The sequence below is a fragment of the Rutidosis leptorrhynchoides genome, chromosome 7, assembly GCF_046630445.1.
Source record: "Rutidosis leptorrhynchoides isolate AG116_Rl617_1_P2 chromosome 7, CSIRO_AGI_Rlap_v1, whole genome shotgun sequence".
NCBI classification, from domain to species: Eukaryota; Viridiplantae; Streptophyta; class Magnoliopsida; order Asterales; family Asteraceae; genus Rutidosis; species Rutidosis leptorrhynchoides.
This window is the reverse complement of record NC_092339.1, coordinates 118,684,929-118,710,604: the sequence shown is the minus strand read 5'-3', so window position 1 is coordinate 118,710,604 and position 25,676 is coordinate 118,684,929. Positions and strand designations below refer to the sequence as shown.

Genomic DNA, 25,676 nt, shown 5'->3' with positions numbered 1-25,676 from the left:
AGCCAGCTATCATATCAGGTACCAAATAACTACATCCCGACTCGACCTGCTTACTATCCACCACATCAGCCCGACATGCGACCACCCTTTGACCTGTACGACCCAAACCAAGCCTACCAGAACACCTATCACCAACTATGGAACCCGAGCGATGATATGAACTGGAACCCTTATCCAAATCAATAGTGTTCCATTGGTGATTTCTTATCTTTTATTATTTTTATCTATTTATGTTAAACATATAACATTTTGATACTTTTATGTAATGTTTAACATTATTATTATTTTGTACTAATATTTCATTTTTGTAATTTGAAAGTGGAATATTAAGTCCCATTTCAAATTACCATGCATGTTTTTATTTGTATTATATGTATTTTATCTCATGTACACAACATGGTAAAACAGCGCATTTTCAAAGACTGGCATTAAGTTCAGCAAAAGCAACTAATTTTGACGACAAGATGCAAAATATATGTGAAATAACAACTGCAGGAATGAACAAATGATGTGCACCATTTATCATTCAACACAAACAACAATATGTTTGGAAACTTTGGTAAAATTTAATCATTTTTCTACGCTAATCACCCTCAATAATTTAAATTGCTACTGATTTCTTGCAAATGAGGGGCATTGCAAGATCTTAAGTGTGGGAAGTGATTAAATTCTTTCGGTTTTAAAATTTTTTGACTTATACACTTGGTTTAATAGCCACCGTTAAGATACTAGTAACGCAGTAGTTGTATTAGAATCTAGTGCTCTCTGATAATAAAGAACAGCCCTAGTCTTATATACTGACTACCCACTTCTAGTAAAATTTTTAAATTTTTTTTAACTAAATGAACTCAAAATCATGTTTATACATATTTATGAACGATAAAACTAGGTGTTAACACCAAAATTATTGTTACCTCGGAAAGGACATAAATTGAGAAACAACTCAAAATGCTTGAATTCATTTAAAATGGAATAGAGAAGAATAAAAAGGCAAAGACAGAAAAATAAAAGCCAAGTGTGGAAAACATTTACCAAGTTATTTAAAACATATATCACATATTTTTGTACAAATAATTGAAGATACTTTTGTTTTGGACAATATTAATCACTTTTTACCCAGTTTATTGTAATATAAATAGAATTTATAAGGAAGTACAGTCTTCCGAGAAAAAGACACGCGCTTCTTGATTTAGGTCAGGAAGTTGTCGTCCAGACCAGTTGTAGAGACTACTAAAAACCTTGAAAAGTTTTCTCGAAAATCAGCTGAAAATCCACGGACCTCAGCATCAAACAGGGTCGCCAAGTGGTCAGACTTATCCTAACCATGAGAGGATCTGTCTCGTACAATGGGGGGCACCGTGCAAATTAGCTTATAAGACTAATAAATCAGATCTCCAGAAAGGATAATCTCCTTAAAGATCAAAAATCAGCTTTTAAGCCTGATATTACTCAATCCTTGAGATTGACCTTAAAGATTGAGAATTACAAACTCATGGAATTTAATGATATCTAAACTCGAGCTTGAACGAGAAAATATTTTGATCAAATTACAAACCGATTTGTTTTCTAAAAACCTATTTTCAATGCTTTCATTACCATTGAACGTAAAATCCTAAGAATTCACCTGGAATTCATTAGGTCACCTGAACCAAATCGGGTGTCAACCGTAAGAACGGTGGTTGCATAGCATGGTCGAAGACAGGATCTTGTGCCAGACCGAAAAATTATAGGGTGATATTTACTATTGCTCCTACAAAGGATAGTAATTGCATCCGACACGATATAGACCATAATCAAAAGCATGTCATAAGACATTGCCTAAACAGTTACTTGTTCAACGCTTTCCTTTACAACCGGACGGTAGTTTACCGAAAGGTAATATACGGAGCAAGTATACTGTACGTGTTGCTTTCCCAATACAAGGTTAACAAGTGGGTGACACAAAACAATAAGTTTTGAGCTAAAATTTTCAAATACAAAACCCACAAAAACATTTTTCAAACACCGGTGAAGCGTTATTCCGGAAAACTTGTCTAGCGTAAAATCTAGCTTAAATTTTCAAAAGATCAAATGTTTTCATAAAGATCCAATTTCCTTAAAGGATCTAAATTTTTAGTCATGTGGGACTGTAAACCACATCGTTACTATCATTGTTCATACCGCCGTATTAAAATCACTGATGTACAAAGTGTGAAGAATAAAGAAGTGATTCTAGTAAAGTTATATTCAAGTTCTATATTGCTTGAGGACAAGCAACGCTCAAGTGTGGGAATATTTGATAATGCTAAAAACGAACATATATTTCATAGCATTATCCTTCAAGAAAGACAAGCTTTTAGTTGCTATTGTTCTATTTACAAGTGATATTCGTTTAAATAATAAAAGGTGAAGACAAAAGACAGATTCGACGATTTGAAGACGCAAACGACCAAAACGCTAAAAAGTACAAAGTACAATCCAAGTGGTTCAATTTATTGATGAGAAACGTCTCAAAATTACAAGAGTACAAGCCCCAAAACACAAAGTACAAGATATTAAATAGTACGCAAGGACGTTCGAAAATCCAGAACCGAGACATGAACCAACTATCAACGCGCGACGCAACGGAGCTAAAGTTACAAGTCAACAATGCACAAGAATATAATATAATATATAATTAATTATATAAAATTATATATATTATATTATATATTAAATAAATACGCGCAGCCCATGTTTTGGAATCATGTGTGAGCAGGAAAAGGCTGCCATGCGATCGCATGGCCAGCCTACCTAAATCCCATGCGATCGCATGGCTTGCTGTAGCAGGTCAGGTCCTATAAATTGAAGCGTTTGGTCGACGAATTTTTACACTTTTCATCAACTATCTCTTTCACTCTCTGATATATATTTATATTTATATTTTATAATTATAATTTTAATACTAAGTTAATAATAATAAGGTTATAGTGGCGAATATTTTAAGTTTGTAAGTCGAAATTCTGTCCGTGTAACACTACTCGATTAATACTCGTTGTAAGTTATGTTCAACCTTTTTAAATTAATGTCTCGTAGCTAAGTTATTATTATGCTTATTTAATCCGAAGTAATCATGATGTTGGACTAAATATTAAAGACGGGGTTATTGGGCTTTGGACCATAATTGGGGTTTGGACAAAAGACCGACACTTGTGGAAATTGGACTATGGGCTATTAATGGGCTTTATATTTGTTTAAATGAATGATAGTTCGTTAATTTAATATAGAGATTTACAATTTGAGGTAATTATAAATAACCACATACACTCGATCGAATACGATGGGCGGGATATTTATAAATACTAATAATCGTTCATTTAACCGGACACGGAGATGGATTAATAGTCAATGGACTCATTAAAATGGGGTGGATTACATACAAGGACACTTGGTGTAATTGTTAATAAAGTATTAAAACCTTGGATTGCACACAGTCGATAACCTGGTGTAATCATTAACAATGTATTAAAACCTTATTACAGTTTAAGTCCCCAATTAGTTGGAATATTTGACTTCAGGTATAAGGATAATTTGACGATGACACTCGCACTTTATATTTATGACTGATGGACCATTATGTATAAAAACCAGATGGACGTATCAAATAAACCAGGACAAAGGACAATTAACCCTCGGTAATAAACTAAAATCAACACGTCGAACATCATGATTACCGAAGTTTAAATAAGCATAATTCCTTTATTTTATATCTCATCGTACTTTTATTTATCGTCATTTTATTTATCGTAGTTTAATTTATTGCACTTTTAATTATCGCATTTTTATTTATCGTTATTTACTTTACGCTTTAAATTAAGTTATATTTATATTTAATATTTTACATTAGGTTTTAATTGTGACTTAAGACATAAAATCGACAAACCAGTCACTAAACGGTAAAAACCCCCTTTTATACAAATATAGTTTAAAATAAATATAGCGCTAAATTTAGTTGTATCCCTGTGGAACGAACCGAACTTACTAAAAACTACACTACTCTACGATTAGGTACACTGCCTATAAGTGTTGTAGCAAGGTTTAGATATATCCATTCTATAAATAAATAAATAACTTGTGTAAAATTGTATCGTATTTAATAGTATTTCGTAGTAAAATATAATCTATTTTATACTACACCTCGCACACACTAGCTACAGACATAAGAGTTGCATTGTCACCCATTCTTTTTTCTTTGGTTCTATGCATTGGCTCTCTTGGAAGAGCATTCTTTTTGTAGATGTGGTCTCTGTTTCTGTACCTGCAATTTAAGGATGTTTTCTTGGATGTTAGTCTTTTTCTAGTGTGGATGTTTTTTAGGCTATCATTTTATCATTTTATGGGTTGTTTGTAACAAAAAACAAATACAGTTGCTCAAGAGGTCCACAAATGATTTTATAAGCGATAAAGAAAGTATTGGTCATACCTATGGCTAACGATGAAACGCGTCATGATGTTTTTCTTTTTCTTTTTTTCACTTATACTTTTCAAAATGTAGAAAATGCGAAAGTTAAAGTGGGTACTTAGTGAAAAGAAGCAACATATCTGACTTCATTTTTACTTGTGAATGAGGTTTTTTGGTTACTTTTAAATCTTACGGGTCAGGTGATAAAATAAAAATTAGCAGCATATGAAACTGATCAAATGGGCTGAACAACTATTCGTTTGTTCTTTAGCTGAATCAAAACTCCTTATCATTTTAATAAAAATTTGTCATTATGGTAATCATGTTTTAACATCGTTATTATGTGAAACAAAAAGTGCCCGTCACTTTTATCACTTCTAAATTAAATTTTGACGAACCTTGAGGTATCCAAGTAGCTCGTACTAAATCTTCTTTTACGATTACCAAAGGCTGTATTAACTCCACCAAGGCTTGCACTTCTTCTTCGGACGAAGTCCTAATGTTTATTTTTGAACAACCATATATGTTAAAAAAATAAAAAAATATATATTTATAAGAAAAGTTGGCCAACGTTTATTACTGTGTAACTTTGTATTTTCTAAAGTTTAACAGTTTTAAATAAACAATAGCATAGCAAAGAACATAAACATCACATAAAAATTTACCAACATATATTAGTTAACATGAATGGAATTTGCATTATTAAAAAGCTATTCTATAAATATGCAGCATAGCATTATATATGGTAAGCTATGACAAATAAGCAAAGTGTGGTACCAAATAAACATTGAGATTTGAGGATGTAAACTGCTGTTATCAGCCTGAATGTACCCATAAACAGCAGCAAAGAAACAAATTGCTCAAATATCAATAGCAGATAGCAATATCTTAGAAAAAAGAAAGAAAGAAACATTACCCACAATACTCGAAGTTACAGCCATTGTAGATACATAATATAGTAATCAATCAGGAGAAGATTGTGCGAATGATTGAGTTACACAACTATTACCCATACAAACTCTGAACCTGTTATTGAAAATGTTGCAAGTACCATGTAGACTGTGATCACAGCAAACGAAGTTTGTGAATTAGTTGTGTCTAGATCATTTGTGACCTGCACTGTTTGACTGTTAATTTATCTTTAAAAGTTCCTGCACTCCATGGATTAGTCAATAACAATAGCAATACCAACAAAAATTTAATAAGGAGAAAAAAGAAAAGAAAAAATGAGGCTCAGATTCGTGTTTAAAATCAAGCAAAAGAATATGAATCGCCATGGCTGCATTCTTTAGATTGCCCCGCCAAGATACAAACTAATTTTTTCTCGTTGCTCGACCCAACTCCCACTTTTTTTTTTTTATCATCACAGCCTATTTTATTAAACCTTCTTGAGTTGTGAGTACCAAAAGACGTTGTCACTAATAGAAATTCCAACTAAACAACGGTGTTGCAAATCATGGTAAAACGTACTTTTTTTTTACTATAATCATTTAGCAACAAAGAGGCTACCACGTCCTAAGACGGCAACCAAACTCCGTGTAGTAGCTGGTATTTCCGGAGACATCAACATATTACTTTATTTGCATCAGAAACATTTAATCAGTCACCATGGCTACAACCAATATGTTGTCTTGCCAAGAAGTGACCGAGGTCACACATATATTTCACCATCACAGATTTAGCAAGCTGTGAAAATGTAACAACAAATAAAATTACTTAAACTCCCAAATTAGTATTCTCCTCCCATTCCCATAATAACTGTTATCAATTCCTTTTCATACCCAAACCGAAACATAATACATATATGACATGCACAACAACAAACAGTCGCATTAAAACGATAGGCATACACGAAAAAGATTGAGGATATATATATATATATATACATATATACATATATATCATAAACAACAAAACTCATTTAACAACGCAAAGTGTTGTACTTGTATAAAAAGCCATTGCTTGATTCTGCCATACGTTCATATAAACACTCAACTGTTATTTTGTTATTTTCATTTAACAATATGAACCTCTTGGCTCCTCCATTAAAATTGGCACTGACCCTTAACGATCAATACAAATTCTTGCTCGTAAACCCTTAATCATGTCAAAATCATATCAAAATAACAACAAATTTTAGCCAATGTTGCATTAATTTGCAATATTATATGTTAACTTATCTTCATACCTAATCAGTGGTAACATATAGACTTAGAATATTATAGTATACACATACAAAATAGTGAACCCACTTAAACATTATCTTTTTCTGCCTTAACAATTTCAACGTTTTGTTTCTTTCTTTCATAACATAGATAAATGCATTTACCATTAACAGTTTGTAAAAACTATTTGATAATGATACCTGATGTCGACAACGATGCAAAACCCGGACATATCTAACAACAATCAGACCGCTAAGCAAACGAATGTCGTTTTGGGCCTTGTTTGTGAAAGAAACAACGATAAATCAGTTAGCTCACAGGGTTGAAGCATAGTCGCCGACGGGAATTCAAAACCCCCAACCTTAGATGATAATCGCACGAAATCCAAAACCCTAGGGTTGTATTGAAACCGCGCCCAACCAAAAATCAACCATCTGATGACGAAATTGAAGGAGCCGATGGTTAATTCCGGCGGTTGAAACGGAATCAGAAACCGTAGGGTCAAAGAAGAATCGCAGAGGGAAGAGCAGAGAGAGAGAGGAGAGGGAGGGAGGAGCGCAGGTAAGTCACAATTGGGCGTTGTTTTTTTTCTTCAGTAGGGCGGGAGAGATGTAGTTTTGGGGGAGTTTGTGAAAGGGACGGCCAATTTTAAGTTGTGTGTTTAAAGTTCAGTAGTGAGATCTAGAATACTTCAAAAGGCAGGCAACAGTGGTGTGGTCGCCGCCGCTAAAACCATCAAACTTCCAGCCTCGACGCCGCCGTCGACCTCCACTCTACCGCCAACTGCAATTTTGTGAATCTGTGAGAGTTCTTTTTGGTATTTCTAGGATTTTCTTGCTGCAATTTCATGGATCTTGTTGCCATTTACGTTAATTTAAAAAAAAAAAAATGGAAAACGTGACCTTTGTAACTTTGGGTTTTGATGGGTCTTGTACTACTACTGCAGTTAACTGCTAAGATTCATTTTGAGTGTCATAGTTATTTTATTTTATGAATGATCTGATTGCTGAAGATGGATGAATTTGGGGTTTTGTAATTTTAATTATAGAAAAAAGAAACTAATAATAATAATATTGGTGTTTGGGGATTTTGCATCTGTCATTTTAGCTATGCACTACAACTAAAGGTTGTGTGCGGCTATGTCGCATGCCACTGTGAAGTTTCATTGTCCCTTCGTGGGTCTTAGTGGCTGTCAAAATGGGAGTGGAAATGGGCTAGTTAGAAGTTCTCTTATCAAGCATCTTAGTGATCGTCATTGTGGTATCGATGCGCGGGATATCACTCGACATTCGCTTACTTTTAATTTAGGTGTTTATACTGAGGCTGATGTTACTTTTAGGCGTATGGGGATTTGGTTATGTGGTGTTTGCTACAAAACACACACGGTACGTGCTAAGTGTCGCCCCCCGATGAGGGAAATCGTGTGGTTCGTTTTGTGCTTCATAATTTTTCCATGCCACTAGCTCCCTCTTCTCCTGCTCGACTTTGTATTGAGGATGGTTCGGTACGTGATCATTACGATGGTTTTGACGTGGCTCTCCTTGATCGGTTGTTCTCTAAGGGGTTTCGCACGGTTAAGTCTATCCCTCCCAAGTGTCGTTTGGGGTTTTCTCGGGTTTTGAAAGGTGCTCTTGATAAGGTGATCTCTAAGCCTGATGACATTTCTAGTTGGGTCTCTTTGTTGGTGTTACCCCTTTGTACCCTTAAAACCTTTCGGCCACGGAGTTGTCGTGAGTCTAGGTCTTCGATAAAGCGTCGGCATCAGGAAGAGAATATTTCCCGTGCTATTTGCTCTTGGGGGACAGCGGGTGGAAGTTTACAGCTTGTGAGGGAGTATTTGGCAGAGGATTCTCCTATGTTGTCAGTGGTTGATGATGAGGTCCTTGATTTGGAAGAGTGTAATATTAAGCAGTGTCGTAGGAAGATTTGTGATGGCCATTACACCGCTGCTGCTCGTGTTCTTTCTTCATCAGGCGTTGCTCCTTATAATGACGCCACTCTGGCGGACTTGCTGTCTAAGCTGTAGTGACCCGAACTTTTCCATGTTTATATATATTAATTGAGATTGATATTTACATGATTAAATATTTCCAACATGTTAAGCAATCAAACTTGTTAAGACTTGATTAATTGAAATATGTTTCATATAGACAATTGACCACCCAAGTTGACCGGTGATTCACGAACGTTAAAACTTGTAAAAACTATATGATGACATATATGGATATATATATATAGTTAACATGATACTATGATAAGTAAACATATCATTAAGTATATTAACAATGAACAACATATGTAAAAACAAGACTACTAACTTAATGATTTTTAAACGAGACATATATGTAACGATTATCGTTGTAAAGACATTTAATGTATATATATCATATTAAGAGATATTCATACATGATAATATCATGATAATATAATAATTTAAAATCTCATTTGATATTATAAACATTGGGTTAACAACATTTAACAAGATCGTTAACCTAAAGGTTTCAAAACAACACTTACATGTAACGACTAACGATGACTTAACGACTCAGTTAAAATGTATATACATGTAGTGTTTTAATATGTATTTATACACTTTTGAAAGACTTCAATACACTTATCAAAATACTTCTACTTAATAAAAATGCTTACAATTACATCCTCGTTCAGTTTCATCAACAATTCTACTCGTATGCACCCGTATTCGTACTCGTACAATACACAGCTTTTAGATGTATGTACTATTGGTATATACACTCCAATGATCAGCTCTTAGCAGCCCATGTGAGTCACCTAACACATGTGGGAACCATCATTTGGCAACTAGCATGAAATATCTCATAAAATTACAAAAATATGAGTAATCATTCATGACTTATTTACATGAAAACAAAATTACATATCCTTTATATCTAATCCATACACCAACGACCAAAAACACCTACAAACACTTTCATTCTTCAATTTTCTTCATCTAATTGATCTCTCTCAAGTTCTATCTTCAAGTTCTAAGTGTTCTTCATAAATTCCAAAAGTTCTAGTTTCATAAAATCAAGAATACTTTCAAGTTTGCTAGCTCACTTCCAATCTTGTAAGGTGATCATCCAACCTCAAGAAATCTTTGTTTCTTACATTAGGTTATCATTCTAATACAAGGTAATAATCATATTCAAACTTTGGTTCAATTTCTATAACTATAACAATCTTATTTCAAGTGATGATCTTACTTGAACTTGTTTTCGTGTCATGATTCTGCTTCAAGAACTTCGAGCCATCCAAGGATCCGTTGAAGCTAGATCCATTTTTCACTTTTCCAGTAGGTTTATCCAAGGAACTTAAGGTAGTAATGATGTTCATAACATCATTCGATTCATACATATAAAGCTATCTTATTCGAAGGTTTAAACTTGTAATCACTAGAACATAGTTTAGTTAATTCTAAACTTGTTCGCAAACAAAAGTTAATCCTTCTAACTTGACTTTTAAAATCAACTAAACACATGTTCTATATCTATATGATATGCTAACTTAATGATTTAAAACCTGGAAACACGAAAAACACCGTAAAACCGGATTTACGCCGTCGTAGTAACACCGCGGGCTGTTTTGGGTTAGTTAATTAAAAACTATGATAAACTTTGATTTAAAAGTTGTTATTCTGAGAAAATGATTCTTATTATGAACATGAAACTATATCCAAAAATTATGGTTAAACTCAAAGTGGAAGTATGTTTTCTAAAATGGTCATCTAGACGTCGTTCTTTCGACTGAAATGACTACCTTTACAAAAACGACTTGTAACTTATTTTTCCGACTAAAAACCTATACTTTTCTGTTTAGATTCATAAAATAGAGTTCAATATGAAACCATAGCAATTTGATTCACTCAAAACGGATTTAAAATGAAGAAGTTATGGGTAAAACAAGATTGGATAATTTTTCTCATTTTAGCTACGTGAAAATTGGTAACAAATCTATTCCAACCATAACTTAATCAACTTGTATTGTATATTATGTAATCTTGAGATACCATAGACACGTATACAATGTTTCGACCTATCATGTCGACACATCTATATATATTTCGGAACAACCATAGACACTCTATATGTGAATGTTGGAGTTAGCTATACAGGGTTGAGGTTGATTCCAAAATATATATAGTTTGAGTTGTGATCAATACTGAGATACGTATACACTGGGTCGTGGATTGATTCAAGATAATATTTATCGATTTATTTCTGTACATCTAACTGTGGACAACTAGTTGTAGGTTACTAACGAGGACAGCTGACTTAATAAACTTAAAACATCAAAATATATTAAAAGTGTTGTAAATATATTTTGAACATACTTTGATATATATGTATATATTGTTATAGGTTCGTGAATCAACCAGTGGCCAAGTCTTACTTCCCGACGAAGTAAAAATCTGTGAAAGTGAGTTATAGTCCCACTTTTAAAATCTAATATTTTTGGGATGAGAATACATGCAGGTTTTATAAATGATTTACAAAATAGACACAAGTACGTGAAACTACATTCTATGGTTGAATTATCGAAATCGAATATGCCCCTTTTTATTAAGTCTGGTAATCTAAGAATTAGGGAACAGACACCCTAATTGACGCGAATCCTAAAGATAGATCTATTGGGCCTAACAAACCCCATCCAAAGTACCGGATGCTTTAGTACTTCGAAATTTATATCATATCCGAAGGGTGTCCCGGAATGATGGGGATATTCTTAAATATGCATCTTGTTAATGTCGGTTACCAGGTGTTCACCATTTGAATGATTTTTATCTCTATGTATGGGATGTGTATTGAAATATGAAATCTTGTGGTCTATTGTTACGATTTGATATATATAGGTTAAACCTATAACTCACCAACATTTTTGTTGACGTTTTAAGCATGTTTATTCTCAGGTGATTATTAAGAGCTTCCGCTGTCGCATACTTAAATAAGGACGAGATTTGGAGTCCATGCTTGTATGATATTGTGTAAAAACTGCATTCAAGAAACTTATTTTGTTGTAACATATTTGTATTGTAAACCATTATGTAATGGTCGTGTGTAAACATGATATTTTAGATTATCATTATTTGATAATCTACGTAAAGCTTTTTAAACCTTTATTGATGAAATAAAGGTTATGGTTTGTTTTAAAATGAATGCAGTCTTTGAAAAACGTCTCATATAGAGGTCAAACGTCTCATATAGAGGTTATGGTTTGTTTTAAAATGAATGCAGTCTTTGTTATCGATCTGGGATTTCTGCGAGAAAGGAGGTTGACATTGGGTTGTCTGGAGGGAACGACAGGGCCCTCAGACCTGCAGATGTGTTACTTTATTCCTGGGATTGTGGTCGCGATGTCTGTGTTGACTTGACAGGGTCTTCTCCTTTGACACAGTCTGGGCTTTCTGACTTTGTCCCTGGACGTGCTGTGGTTGAGGCGGCTCGTCGGAAGCGGGTCAAGTACGAATCTTGCTGTCAGGCGATTGGTTATGGTTTCATTCCTTTCTCATTTTCTTCCCTTGGGGAATTAGAGAAGGAGGCTGTTTCTTTGCTTAAGCGGGTTCAGAAGAGTTCGATGGCGCAAGATATTGGTGCCGGTGCTGCTGCTCATATTTTTACTAGGATAGGTTTTGCTATTGCTAGAGGTGTGGGGGCCCAGATTGTCTCTAAGCTTCCCACTAATTTTTTGTAAGTTTTAAAACTTTTAAGTTTATTATTATTATTATTATTATTATAATAATAATAATAATAATAATAATAATAATAATAATAATAATAATAATAATAATAATAAGATAAAATTATGCAGTTGGTCCTTGTGATTTGTACATATTGCAGATGTGCCCTAAACCCTTTTTTGACTTGCTTGGTCATTTTGGCACGCACGAATCTGCGTGATTTCTCTAACTATCGATCAGTAATTTTCTTTTTCTTTAAAATGTAGCCATGTGCAAGTAATGTGAGGGTAAAATCGTCAATTACCTTTTTCCCATCCTTCTTTCTTTCACTTACGTTACTTTTACATTTTTTTTTTGTAAGCAAGGAAATCTCCTATGAACGAGCACATTGACTCCTCATAGAAGGTAAAATCTCTGATAATCAAGGCCCCCGAGCGCGAGAACTTTTACATCTTCATCAATGCAAAACTTATCATCCCTAAAATCTAGATTAAAAGCGCATCAAAACCCTAAAATTAAAATGACAAATTAACTCCAACAATATTCAAGACCAATTAACAATATTTAGAATTCAACCATAAATAGATTTGTTAAGGGGGCTTTATAGTTTAATATAAAAGTCATTGTTCACTTTGTACATCTCAAAAGTTGAAAAGAAGTTGTGATTTGTAGGAGACTCTTAAACAACATAGAGAAATTAAAATAAAAAAGGGTGAAACGGTATGATCAAAAAGGGTAAAGACACGAAGATTTTTGTAGGAAGATAAGCTTTTGTAAAAATTTCATTCATTCATCAACTCGATTTTACAATTACATGAGCTCTTTATTTATATGAGAAGCATAACAGCTTTATTCTAAATAAGACAACAGCATAAAAAGGAAAAGAGGACAAAAAAGACAAACAATTATAAATCATCCGATAAGAATAAACGACACATTCAGTAAAAAGCCTGTCATTTTGTAGTGCTCCCCCATGATTAAAAGCAGCCAATAAGAGAGGTGTATCTTCAGTGGATAGCCAAACATTCTAGAACAGCTACACACATGTGTTAAACACATGACTTGACCCGGTTATTGAAAATCATAAGTTAAACTTTGAATCGCATCAGCGACCCTTCAAAACGAAAATAGCATCTTCTGCTGGTTGAACTACGATTCTTCATATGGGTGAACTAGCTTTATCGACTAAGTAAAAACTCTTATGGTTCGTCTACTGACTCTTCCGCTGAGTGAATTAAAGTTCTACTGGTTGAACTAAAGTTCGCCTGCTGGTTTGGCTGCTTTATTGCTGGCTTGCCTTCAACTATCAAAAACTTTATTCATGAACTTTACTACTTCGGTTTAAGGATTGAAGTAGGGTAATCCCCGAGCCTCTTGAACCAGTTCCAGAAAAACTTAGATGATAAGAAAGAGATGACAGCACGACCATTGTTTGGCCTGATTCGAGTGTAACAGATTTTGAGCTTGTGCTGGTTGCGTTGCTAGTTGCGTTATTGGTTATATTGTCCAGCTCACCCGCATCACGTTGTTTCCGTTGCCGTCTTTTTCACCATCGTTGGAACCGGAACTAGCTACCTTTTTCCACCACCGTAATGGTTTTATATTTTGAACCGGAACTAACTACCTTTCCGTGTCTGTGATTTTGATTATGTCTTTATAGCGAATCAGGGAACTAGGAATTAAGGTTCTTGACTTGGTAAGTTTTGACTTGGATAAATCTACAAATTTGGTAAAACATGATTTTAGGTTTTTGATTTCAATTTGACACTTTAGATGGTTTAGGTTGAAATGGGGATGAATTGTAGGTACGAGATATTAGATGAAAGAACAAAGAAGATGGAGAAGAGAATAGAAATCAAAATGATAGAATTACCCTCACATGCTAGGCACATCACACATGTTAATATTTAACGGGATTTTTTAAAGTTTGTTAGGCTTAGTGACCAACCATGTAAACTTCAGCAACGTGGAGTGACCAACTACGTCGATAAAAAAGTTTAGGTCAATCCACACAATTTGGATCAAACCACAGATACCAACGGTGTAATTTTGTCTAATAACGAACAAAAGAATCTTGATTTTGGCTAGGTTTAGAATTTTTAATGTATCGATTGTATGTTATTAGGTTTTTCGAGAAAAAAATGTATCCATCTACTTGTTTTAATGTTGCGGAAAAAGAAAGAAACGTGACACATCGGCTGAATTCTCCATTCTAATCGTTAACGCAAAATGGTCCTGCTCGGGTATCTAGTATGTTAGACAATATAATTGTGTCTTTAGCCTGATTTACACTCTTCGTTTTAGCCCAATGTTGGCTGGATATGGCTGTATAATTTTGATATACGGGGCTCGGTCCATGCTGTACTAGTGTAGGCAAGCTCGTCGTTTTCACGGGCCTGACCCATCCTTTTTGTAATTATGTACAATTTATAATCATTAAATAAAATTTCTCGTTTAAAAAAAAAAAAAAAAAACAAAAAACAAAATATTAAATCTCAATTTTAAAAGTGGAACAAACCTTTAACATATATACGTCCAACAATTAGGTTGAGAAACATGATTAATTAAGTAGAAAATATATAAGGATCGAGTGTTGCCAAAAGATGTCTTAAATATTGAATGTTACACATGAATATGGGTTGATGTTATACACTTATATACACGGTCACAATCATATTTTTTGGCTTTAATAGATTGATAAGTGGGTTATCGTATCATGATTCTGATTGTCATTCTATTTAAACGATTTGTGATCTCGACAATCATTAATATATAATTCGTTTATCTTCAATTCATTGTTTATCTCCCCGTCTTTGATTATGACTGATGTATATTACGATCCGTGTAATGGAACAAAAAATTGGTTTCGGCGCCGATAAAATCAAGCTCATGATTATTGGATCGATTTATAAATCAAAGACGTTAAAATAATTATTGAACTATCAAATGCGGAGGTTCTGGCGCTGTTCGGGTAGAAAATTCATAACGGGGCGTTAACTGTTGGATCACCTTGATCTTTTTACTGTAGGTGATAGACGCATAAATCTAAAGGCGTTCAAAATTTGGTAGATACCGTACTATTCAATTTGAATATATGATTTTTCGAACTCAGTTGTCGTTCTAAAAAAACCTTTGAGGTTTGATTGTGCATCTGTGAGAAAAATTCATTGTAGGTTCGTCTCCTTAGATCAACTTGAAATTTTAACTGGAGACACTAAACATACAGTTCTAAGCATGGTAAATATTTGGTGATGATAAGACTGTTAGATTTTCGGATATTGATTTCCGATTTCGATGTAGATTTAAAGGAATACTTCGAGTTTGATACCGCAAGTGGTGATACGGTTTTGTCTCGGGAAACATTGGGCTATATGATTGGATTTACAGAAGGTAGTGAATGTCTGAAGAACAAGAGAGCGATGTTATTGTAGGGTAATCAGGAGTATCTGATTATTTATGGGTCAACGACCTTATATGTTATCTTTCACATCTGATTTATTTTTGAATATTAAAACGCAGTCTCAGGATTATGATATGTGATTTTTAATGAGTCTGAGTGCTTGCTGGTTCGTTTGGGATTGTTAGTTGTGGAGTGAATGCCTCTATCTTTTTCCTAATACACGATTAAGTCATGAAGACGATATGAGCTACAACGTTTATAGGATGCTGCTAACTAAAGTTCGGTCGGGGGAATCTTGCTGCTATGGTACTATGGATAATACGTTCAAGCAAAGTTGAAGAAACTACCAAATTTCAGTAGCATTTTGACTTCAATAAGCGGAAACATTGTTCGATGTTTGAATTTCACATATTTCTGAAAGACTTTTGATAAAGCATGTAAGTCAAAAGACTATGGTACTACGTCAGAGATTGCATGAAGATTGCAAGAAGTGTTTACAATAATTTTGTAACAGACAGAAACCTGGGCTAGACATACGATGACCTTTTTTGCCCTTAGGTTTATATTTGTGATTTAATGTGCTTTTATTCTAATTATATGTTTGATGTTATCTGATTGTTTGATTAAGGCCAGTTTGTGATAAGGGTCACATAACGTGTTTGTTTATTTAATTTGGACTCCGTTAGGATCACCTAACGAAGTACATGTGATATCAGATAACTTGTAAATACCCATATGATGTGGGTATGTGTTTTTAACCCCTTTTTAGTGTAGTGACTGCCTCTTCCTTCTTTTCCAGAACTTTCATCACACACACCACAAACCCTACCTAACACTTTAACCCTCGAAACCCTAATCTTCAAATCTCGTTTTGGATACTTGTTTGTGTTGGAAATCAGTGTCTAGTGATTTCAAGAGTTCAAACAAGGTAAGATTTGTATCAATTCGTGTTTAAATACATGATTTGGGTTTTTGAGTTAGGTTTTGTAAATGTGTGTTCTAGTGTCAATTTGCTCAAATTTGATTTGTTTGAGTGTAAAACTTGTGGGTTTAAGCCCCAAAACGTTTTGTAAACAAGTTATTGTCGACTTTTGTAACAACCCTCCATTTTTTGTTTACTATTTAACGTTAATTCTTTGACGCCATTAACTGGTACTTGTGTATTCTAACGTTATTATTATATATTTATATATATGGTTCCGACATGATTATAAGATTTTACTATTAACTAAAAATCATAATTTTGACATTTATTTTATATTATGTGTTTACGTGTTTCGGTGTTGTTATTTTAAAAACCGTCTCAGTTTTTAAACTGGTTGTGTGTTTCGAGACTTTTTAAGTATTTGATTTATCCAAAGGCATTTCTATGTCCGATTATATATTATTTGTAATATTTATTGTGGATAACTATTATTTAATTGTTATAGTTATCGAGTAGTGTTTTTGCGTTCGATTTACATTTCGGATACTCTTAACCTACGAGCTTTTAGTGACCAAAATAAGAAAAATGAAAGTTGTGGATTCCCTTTCCTTCCCAAACAGGACCGGCCATTGCAAGGGGTGTATTTTGTCAGTTGTTGAACTTGCTAGGTATTTAAGGCCACTTAACTCTAAACCTAATTGAAATAAAACAATGCATCTTATTTTCTTTTCCTCCATCCCATCGACATATACAGTCGACATATACACCACCACCATAGACCACTTTAAGCTCCCAAACATCATCAATTAATTGCTCGATCACTAAATTGCTTATATATTCGCGATCTACATGTAAAGATCTATCCGTATCTCTATCCTATTTTGATCTAGGGTAAAGTTTAAAAAACCTTATATATTTAATTTTTAAGAAAGCAACATTGAAATTTCACTTGGCTTTGGCCCACTGATTATTCTAAAAATTACCGAAGTATGCAGTTTAGTCATTTTTGCAATATTATGAGTTTTGAATTTTTAATTGAGTCATTCAACTACCGAGACCTATACTATGACAAGATGATTATAAAATAAACTTGTATAAGTTTTAAGAGTCATTTTAGAGTCGTGCTTTCAACGTTGATAGTTGACTTTTGAGTTGACCGTTGACTGTTGACTTTTTGAAATTGATTTTGGGTTGACTGTTGACTTTTAGGTCGACTCTTTCTAAAAAATCAAAATGTTATTTTAATTAAATCAAGTCTATTCTTATTAATAAGGCGTATACTATTTGTTTAAATACTTTTCAAAGTACTTAAAGCACCAGGATTACGAATGCACTCTGACCCGACCTAGAGTGTTAAGTATTTATTAACCTATTTTATTATTTTATAGATTTTTAGACTATTGTGGACCGTTCTCGTTGAACGTTATTTAGTAACTCATTGTTGTGCTTATTGTGAATTTTATAACTCCCTTTTTGAAACGTTAAAATATTTTGGGACTGCGAATGCATGCTCTTTTAATGTTGTACATTGTAGACACGAGTAATTAAATTAATATATCTGTTGGTTATATAATGACACAAATCTCTTTAGCTTGGTAAAGGTTAATATTGGTTTTTGAACTGGTAAACGCGAGTCTTATTGCTAGATCTATCGTGCCTAACAACCCCATCCGAAACTAGTGGATCTAGTCTTTCACGGATGATTAATACTTGTGGACATCTTAAACACTTGCCAATGTAAATATGAGAGGGGTACTCTTTTGTAGTTAAGTTGGTTACCGGGAGCCCATTGTTATATATAAGTTTTTGAGAGTTTTTGAACTATGAAATCTCGTGATCTATATTTATTTATTGTTAGAAATAAAACTATAATCTCACCAGCTTTTGTGCTGACATTTTGCATGCTTTCATTCTCAGTTTAATTATTTGCTTGTTTGCATCCGCTGTGTTAGAGGTTGAGCTAGACGGAGTCGCATACTTTATTTACCTCTATTTTTATTACTTATGATTTAAATAATTTCATTCGCATGTCTTTATTTTACATTGTTGGAAACATCTGCAGACTTATAAGTCAATTTTGGTTTTATTAAATGTTTCAATAAATGAATGCAATACTTATTTCAGAAGTCTCATTTAGAGTGCGTTGAATGTTGATGTGGGACCGAAGTTAACGTTGGTCGTCAAGGATATTTTGACGGGACGTTACAGTTTTGAGGTCAAAAACAGGATTTAGAACGAGATTTAGTGATTTTGGCTTAAACCCGTGGGTTCTTGTTACTGCTGCACATGAACTGCATCCGTAGGGATGCAACTTGCATCCACACGAATTTGTACTGTATCCATACGGATAGAGTGCAATTGTAAGGATGTAAACCTAGTAGATCCATACGGATGAGATCCATATCCATACGGATGGGCAGTAGATCCGTACATATAGGCCCGTATCCGTACAATGTGCATCAACAATGTGAATTTCAGTTTGTTGTTGTCTAAATTGGTGTTTTCTAGCCGTTATGCTGCATGTGTGTCTAATTTTGATTAGAACACTATACTAACTTAATTTATATTGTTCTCAAGCGATAAGATCAATGAGGAAGCTCAGATGTTAGATAATTGGGTTGTTGCTGGTAATCGGCGAGTGAGTCTATCTCCGGATAAAGTTTGAGTAGCATGTCATGCTACTGTGGTTACTGTATTACCATGCTTTAGTCTGATATTATTGCCATGTTTGGATAATGGTTGTCATGCTGGTTAGATAATGCATGCTTGTTGTTATTGTGTGATCTTATGTGCGCACTGTGTTTGACACCAGCCGAGCTAGAGGAGGCTAGGGACTCTCAACCGAGCCTATGGAGGTTGTAGTCCGTATGAAGTTAACCAGTCTGAGGAGGTTGGTCCAAGTCCTACAGCCTGTACGGTATAGTGTAGAAGCACGCATGGGTTTTGTTTGAAGGGTTATGAAGTAGACTCAGTATGAGGGACTATCAGTACTCTCTAGCCCAATCAGCTAGGATTTGTGTGCCCGTACAAGCCACGAATCCTCGTATTGTCTTGCTTGTATGCTACTTGGTTGTTAGCAAGTTTGTGATGTTGACTGCATGTTTGGTGCTTAAGCTTAGTCTGTTAGATAGATTCCATTCACTTAGCCGAGTGCTAATACCCCATATTTCACCCCTGCAGGTTTTGGTTTCGCGGTTTGGCTAGTACTGGTGCTGACGACATGTTTAACACATAACTCTGATGTGGACTTTTGTAACAGACGTTTTGTATTAAGTAACACCGGTTGTAACCGTTAATGATATGACGTGGAATTATGTACTAATGCAATGATAGTTGTGGTTTAAATATACTAGTCTTCCGCTGTGTGATTTTTTAAAAAAATGGCCGGTGTTACAAATTCTTCAACGTTCAAGGGGCAATTTTTTGATGCATATTTTGTGTGATAATAACCTTCGAATAGTTCATGAATATTTATTATATATGTTTTTAACGTAGATTGATGTAAACGTTGTTGGAAAATTACAGCCTCACTAATTCCTACCACCCAGCCTAATGATAATATGTAAAGAAATAAGAACAATCCACAACACAAGGTTTAACGTGAAAACTCCAAAAAAGGAGATAAACCACGGGCCTCCAAACAGAGAAAATACAATATATCACAAATTTTTACAGTAGCACAAACCCGATTGCACAATATATAACAAATTGTAACAATGACATAGACAACTATCTAACAATTCTCTCTTAAACCCAATACACTCTTACAAAGACTCTCACTAAATCTTAAAGTGTATTGTTTGTAACCGGCGAGTTGAGAATGAAGGCATGATCACCTTTTATAATCAACTCCAATTTGATCACCAAGTTTAACTTAGTCACCAAGCACAACTCGATCTCCAAGGTTTACTTTCTCTTCATGGACAAAACACAATCTCCAAGATATAACTTGGTCCTCATGTCCAAAACGGTCTTCAAGACAAATTGGTCACCAAGTCCACAATTTGGGAATATGAAATAACAACTAACAAATCCCCCTTTAATTCAAATTCCTTACATTGTAATCAGCGATGTAGATGCTTCCTCTACAACAACTCCAAGATCCTCATTTCCATGTCGTTGACATTATCTCCTAAGAGATAAAATTTGCACCCTCATCAAACATTAGCAGACCCCACGATCTTTGTCATCAAAGAAAATCAAAATTCTTAACAAAATTATCATACTCCACCATAAAGAGTATCACACTTACACATTCTAAGAAATTTACCTCGGCACATGTTGTATAAGTGATTGAACTTTTATTGTGCAACTTCACGTTTGGCTTTCCCTGTAAGTTTCATCAACTACAACATCAGTTTCCACCATACAACTTGCACCCACCGCCAAACCAGTGCCAATGTGCAATTATGGAACCGCTAACGAACATCCCTTTCCATGGTGGCAGACACCATGAGGAGACATGACTTTAGAGGAATTTTTCATTCTCCATACAATTATTACGAAGACATCGTTGGTGCCTTTGGAGACATTTGCCGGATTAGCTCCACCTAGACAATTAACCTTTACATGCCTAGGCCTCCCGCACCCTCAACATTCTAGATTCTTCCCGGAGTATCTCTTCCACCTATCTGAACACAACAGTACCGTACTTTCTAATGACAAGACTCTCTTACCTCCGAGATTTTTCTCCTCATACAGGGGCTTGATAGTAATGCCTTCAAATATGTTCATAGAACAATGATAAAGGTAATATCAACCTCAACAATTTATCTTCATTATCCACTTGAACTCCAACAGCCTCTAGTTCCGATACGATGCCATTCAGAACTGTAAGTAACTAGAGGGGGTGAATAGTTACTTGATACGTTATTAACACTTTTTCGATTGATCACCAAATTCGATTAACTATGATCAACCAACTCAACTCAAACTTGATGTGTGTGGTGTGTATGTTCAAAATGGTGAATAAAGTAATGTAAAGAACATAGACACAAGGATTTATAGTGGTTCGGGTGAATGTTAACTAATCCACCTTAATCCACTGCCCGATTACACTAATCGGGATTTCTTGCTTCACTAAGCACTTTTCTCCAAACCCGGTGGAGATCCGATTTACAAGTCTTCAACTTCTTTTGTAGACAACAAACCTAATCTTTCTATCCCTTTAAAAGATCAACTCCAACCTAGATCAACTTATTTTCACCTTGGACAAGTATTAATCTTCAAATAAGATTAATCAACTTCCTAAGTCCCTTTAAGGAAGTAGATCACTAAGCTAGCCTATGCTTCTACTAATTGAAGTTACAAGACTTGTACAATTTGTAATGATGATTATAAGACAATACTAGGACATACATTACATTAAGTAAACTCACAAGATAAATGATTTTGATTAGTAAGTTTACAACAATCAAATTCTATATTTATAAGATCATAGAATCTTCTCTTGCTTGATCACATTTGAGTAGTAATTAGAGCACTTGTGATCTCTGGAAATAAGCTTTTGAAATATGCAAGAGGGTCAACTTTAAGTGCTCTTCAATGCTTGCCTTTTATAGTGAGATTCAAAAAATAGCCGTTATCACACGGTTGCCAGCACGGTCGACCGTGGTTCGACCGCGCATGTTCCAGTCCAAAATATATATCCATTGTATAGCCGTTTGACTCAGATTTGAACACCACATTCAGGAACCTTTACTTCATCTAGCACCTGCAAAAGAAACCCAAAATTCTATACAAGTACTATATGCATTAAGTTTGTGGGATTTGGTCTTATTGAGTGAAAGTGACATAACACTCCAATAGTGGTAAACTCAACATTCTTGGAGAAGTGTCTTGATTGATATTTTGGGAAATCTCCGTTTGGTCAAGACTTAGTTAGCCACATTAATGCATTTGGTTCAATCCTAATGACTAGTCAATATGTCATTAACTTCCTAGTTTCAATTAATCACAAGTCATATTCACTTTAAGATTAAATAGAGATTAATTGAATGATGTCTTTCTAAAATAATCATTAAGTGTGTAAAGACATCAATGTTAAGTCATACTTGGATAAGTAATCACAACTTGTTACTTAGACAAGACCAAATAGACAATTGACCATTATTCCTTTGTGAACCATTTTACATTTAATTTATTGGAGTAAACTAGTTACTTGAATCCTAGTATTCTAACTAGTAGCACATAGCAAGCATGTTAATCAAGTTGGCAAATTAATGAATATTAAACATATTAGCAAGTAGCAAGTAATACTTACACATAGCAAGAGATAATTATTCTAAAATCAATCATATAGATATTTGCACAACATTATAGTTTAAGCTTTTAGCAAGCTTACTTGCAATATAACATATTGCATGATTAATGTTTAAGCACATATTAATGTCCAACACATGCACAAGGGAAGAGCAATCTCTAGTTGGAACTTGGTGACCATCCTAAATATATCTAAGTGTATTCTAGGATTATGTCTTTACTAGTTACACTTGATAACATTGTTCTTCATTTACCCTTAATTAATCACTAAGTCATCTTTGATTGTAATTAATGTTCTAGTGACATTAGCTTAAGTGTGTTGGTACTTGGTGATTATACAAAGGATATCTAGATAAGTTTTAAGATCACAAGTTGTTGATTAACACTTATGTGTTATGCCTAATCTTGGTTAATTTGTCATTAAGATGTAATTAAGCGTAATTAACCAAGATTAGTGTTTTTATGACCAAAACTCAATTGAGTATGGAAATGACATCTATTCTAAGCGTATTGAAAAAGTTTTCATGAATTATAGATATCGGGAACTAGTCAAACTAAATTTGGTCAAAAATAGTGACAGAGAAAACTTCGGTCGCACTGCGGTTGACCGTGGTAGCGACCGTGCAATTTGTTTTCACAAAACTGCGTTGCAATTCAGTCTGGGCTTCTACGGCTGGGTATGCGGTCGACCTTACCTTGACCGTGTATTTTGCTGACCTTTATTTTCATTCTTTAATTTTTGTTTGACTTGGTCATTTGCAAGATCAAGTATGAATTAGTGACCTTGCGTGTTTTATGTTAAGGTGTCGATCATCGCTTATGCATATGTATGTGTCATCATCAAAACATATTCTTTGGTTAAGCATCATACTTAAATTTTTCATTTAGTCCATTAACCAACATTCAACCAACAAGAACGCTCAGATGATCTGAAATCTTAGAACCTCTATTCATACGCAGAGTATGGAATTTCTCCTTAAGAGACAACCAATTTGAGATGCCCTTGCCCTGGTACAACTTCTCCAGCTTATCCTAGAGCTCCTTATCTGTTGACGACCAATGCACATTAGCAAGTACGTTCCTTGAAAGACACAAACGAATCTCACTTGCTTTCCTCAAATCCATATCTTCCCATTCTTCCTCATCGAACTTACCGGTTTCGCTAGAATCAACGATGGACAGAAAGGTAGGTTTACCTTTCAACGCCTTGTGTAAACCTGACTGAATCAACACATCTTTAACTTGACTTTCCACAAGCTAAAATTGATTCTTCCATCAAATTTCGCTACCCAGACTTCATTAAACTGAACTTTGACATCGTGCCCGTATCTAAGGAAAGATACCATGTACAATCAGTAGAAATTGCAGCCGACTCTTCACAAAATCAGAGAAAACTATGGTTTGTACGGCAAAATCATGGAGTCGATCGCAAATTTTCTGCTGACCAACTACAGTCGATTTATGGCACGGTCGTGATGTTGACCGCAAACCCAGTCAAACTTCGCGTGCTAATACCAGTTGTTGGAAAATTACGGCATCACTAATTCCCACAACTCAGCCCAATGATTAATAGTAAACAAAATAAGAACAATCCACAATACATGATCTAATGTGGAAACTCTAAAACGGGATAAAAACCACTGACCTCCAAAGAGAGAAAATAAACTTTATCACAAAGTTTTACAGTGACACAGACACGATAGCATAATATATCACAAATTGTTACAATGACATAGACTACTATCTAACAATTCTCTCTTAACCTCAATACACTCTTATAAAGACTCATTAAATCTTAAAGTGCATTGTTTGTAACTGGCGAGCTAGTTGAGAATGAAGGAAAGACCACCTTTTATAATCAACTCCAACTTGGTCAAAGCACAACTCGGTCTTCAAGGTTGACTTGGTCTTCATGAACAAACACCATCTCCAAGATACAACTTGGTCCTCATGTTCAAAACTCGGTTTTCAAGAAAACTTGGTCCCCAAGTCCACAATTTAGGAATATGAATTAACAACTAACAAACGTGTGAAACTCTTCATTTACAGGTGCTTATGAAAATGGAGTGTTCGTTCGTATGAATGTGGCCACGTCGGTTAAACATGTGTATTCGTACGGATGAGTAAACTCATGAGTACACACTAAAAGTTGTTCGTACGAATGGTCCGGCGAGGCTATATATATGGGCTTACTTGTCTTTTATTGATTAAGAATATTATGAAACAACAACTTTGATAGTTAGCAACAATGGACTATTATGCTCATGTATCCCATGATATTCATCTTTGATTTGTATGAAACTCTGATACCTATGAATTTATATCTAAACGGTAAAAGAGAAATGATATTTTTCTGTGGAAAATATATATGGTGGGTGACTTATCGATCTCGTTAATCACTATACATGTGGTTACAGTGAGGACATGATTCCAACTATAGGTTTCTTTAACTGAGCAAAATCAAACATAACCTTTTATGATTCTTATGTTAGAAAACAGGGAATGGTATTATAATCTGGATTGATCTTGAATCGTGTTAAAACACTTTCACAATTAAACATTTCCACCCTATCAAGCCTCGGGTTACAGGAAATCCTAGGATAAGACAAGACTACAATTCGTTTCCATGCAAGAAGAAATCGAACCAATATCAGAGTGTTTTTGGTTATTTTCTATGTGTTCTAGAATGAAAGTAATTACAGTTTCTGGATGGAAATCTATTAATAATAGTTAAACCCGAAAGGGTGCAATCAAAAGTTATAACCCTTCATTGGAATGCGATTTTTCAGGATACAATATAGTACCCAAAA

At 34.5% G+C, this 25,676-nt stretch overlaps 1 long non-coding RNA gene across 1 annotated transcript; it reads right to left on the bottom strand.

The window, feature by feature from the left end:
- Positions 1-4,816: 4,816 nt before the first annotated feature.
- On the bottom strand, positions 4,817-7,169 carry LOC139858483 (uncharacterized). Its single transcript, XR_011762963.1, has 3 exons — positions 6,786-7,169; positions 5,337-6,106; positions 4,817-4,916 (listed from the first exon to the last, which is right to left on the bottom strand). It is a non-coding gene; the product is annotated as an uncharacterized lncRNA (long non-coding RNA).
- Positions 7,170-25,676: the final 18,507 nt, after the last annotated feature.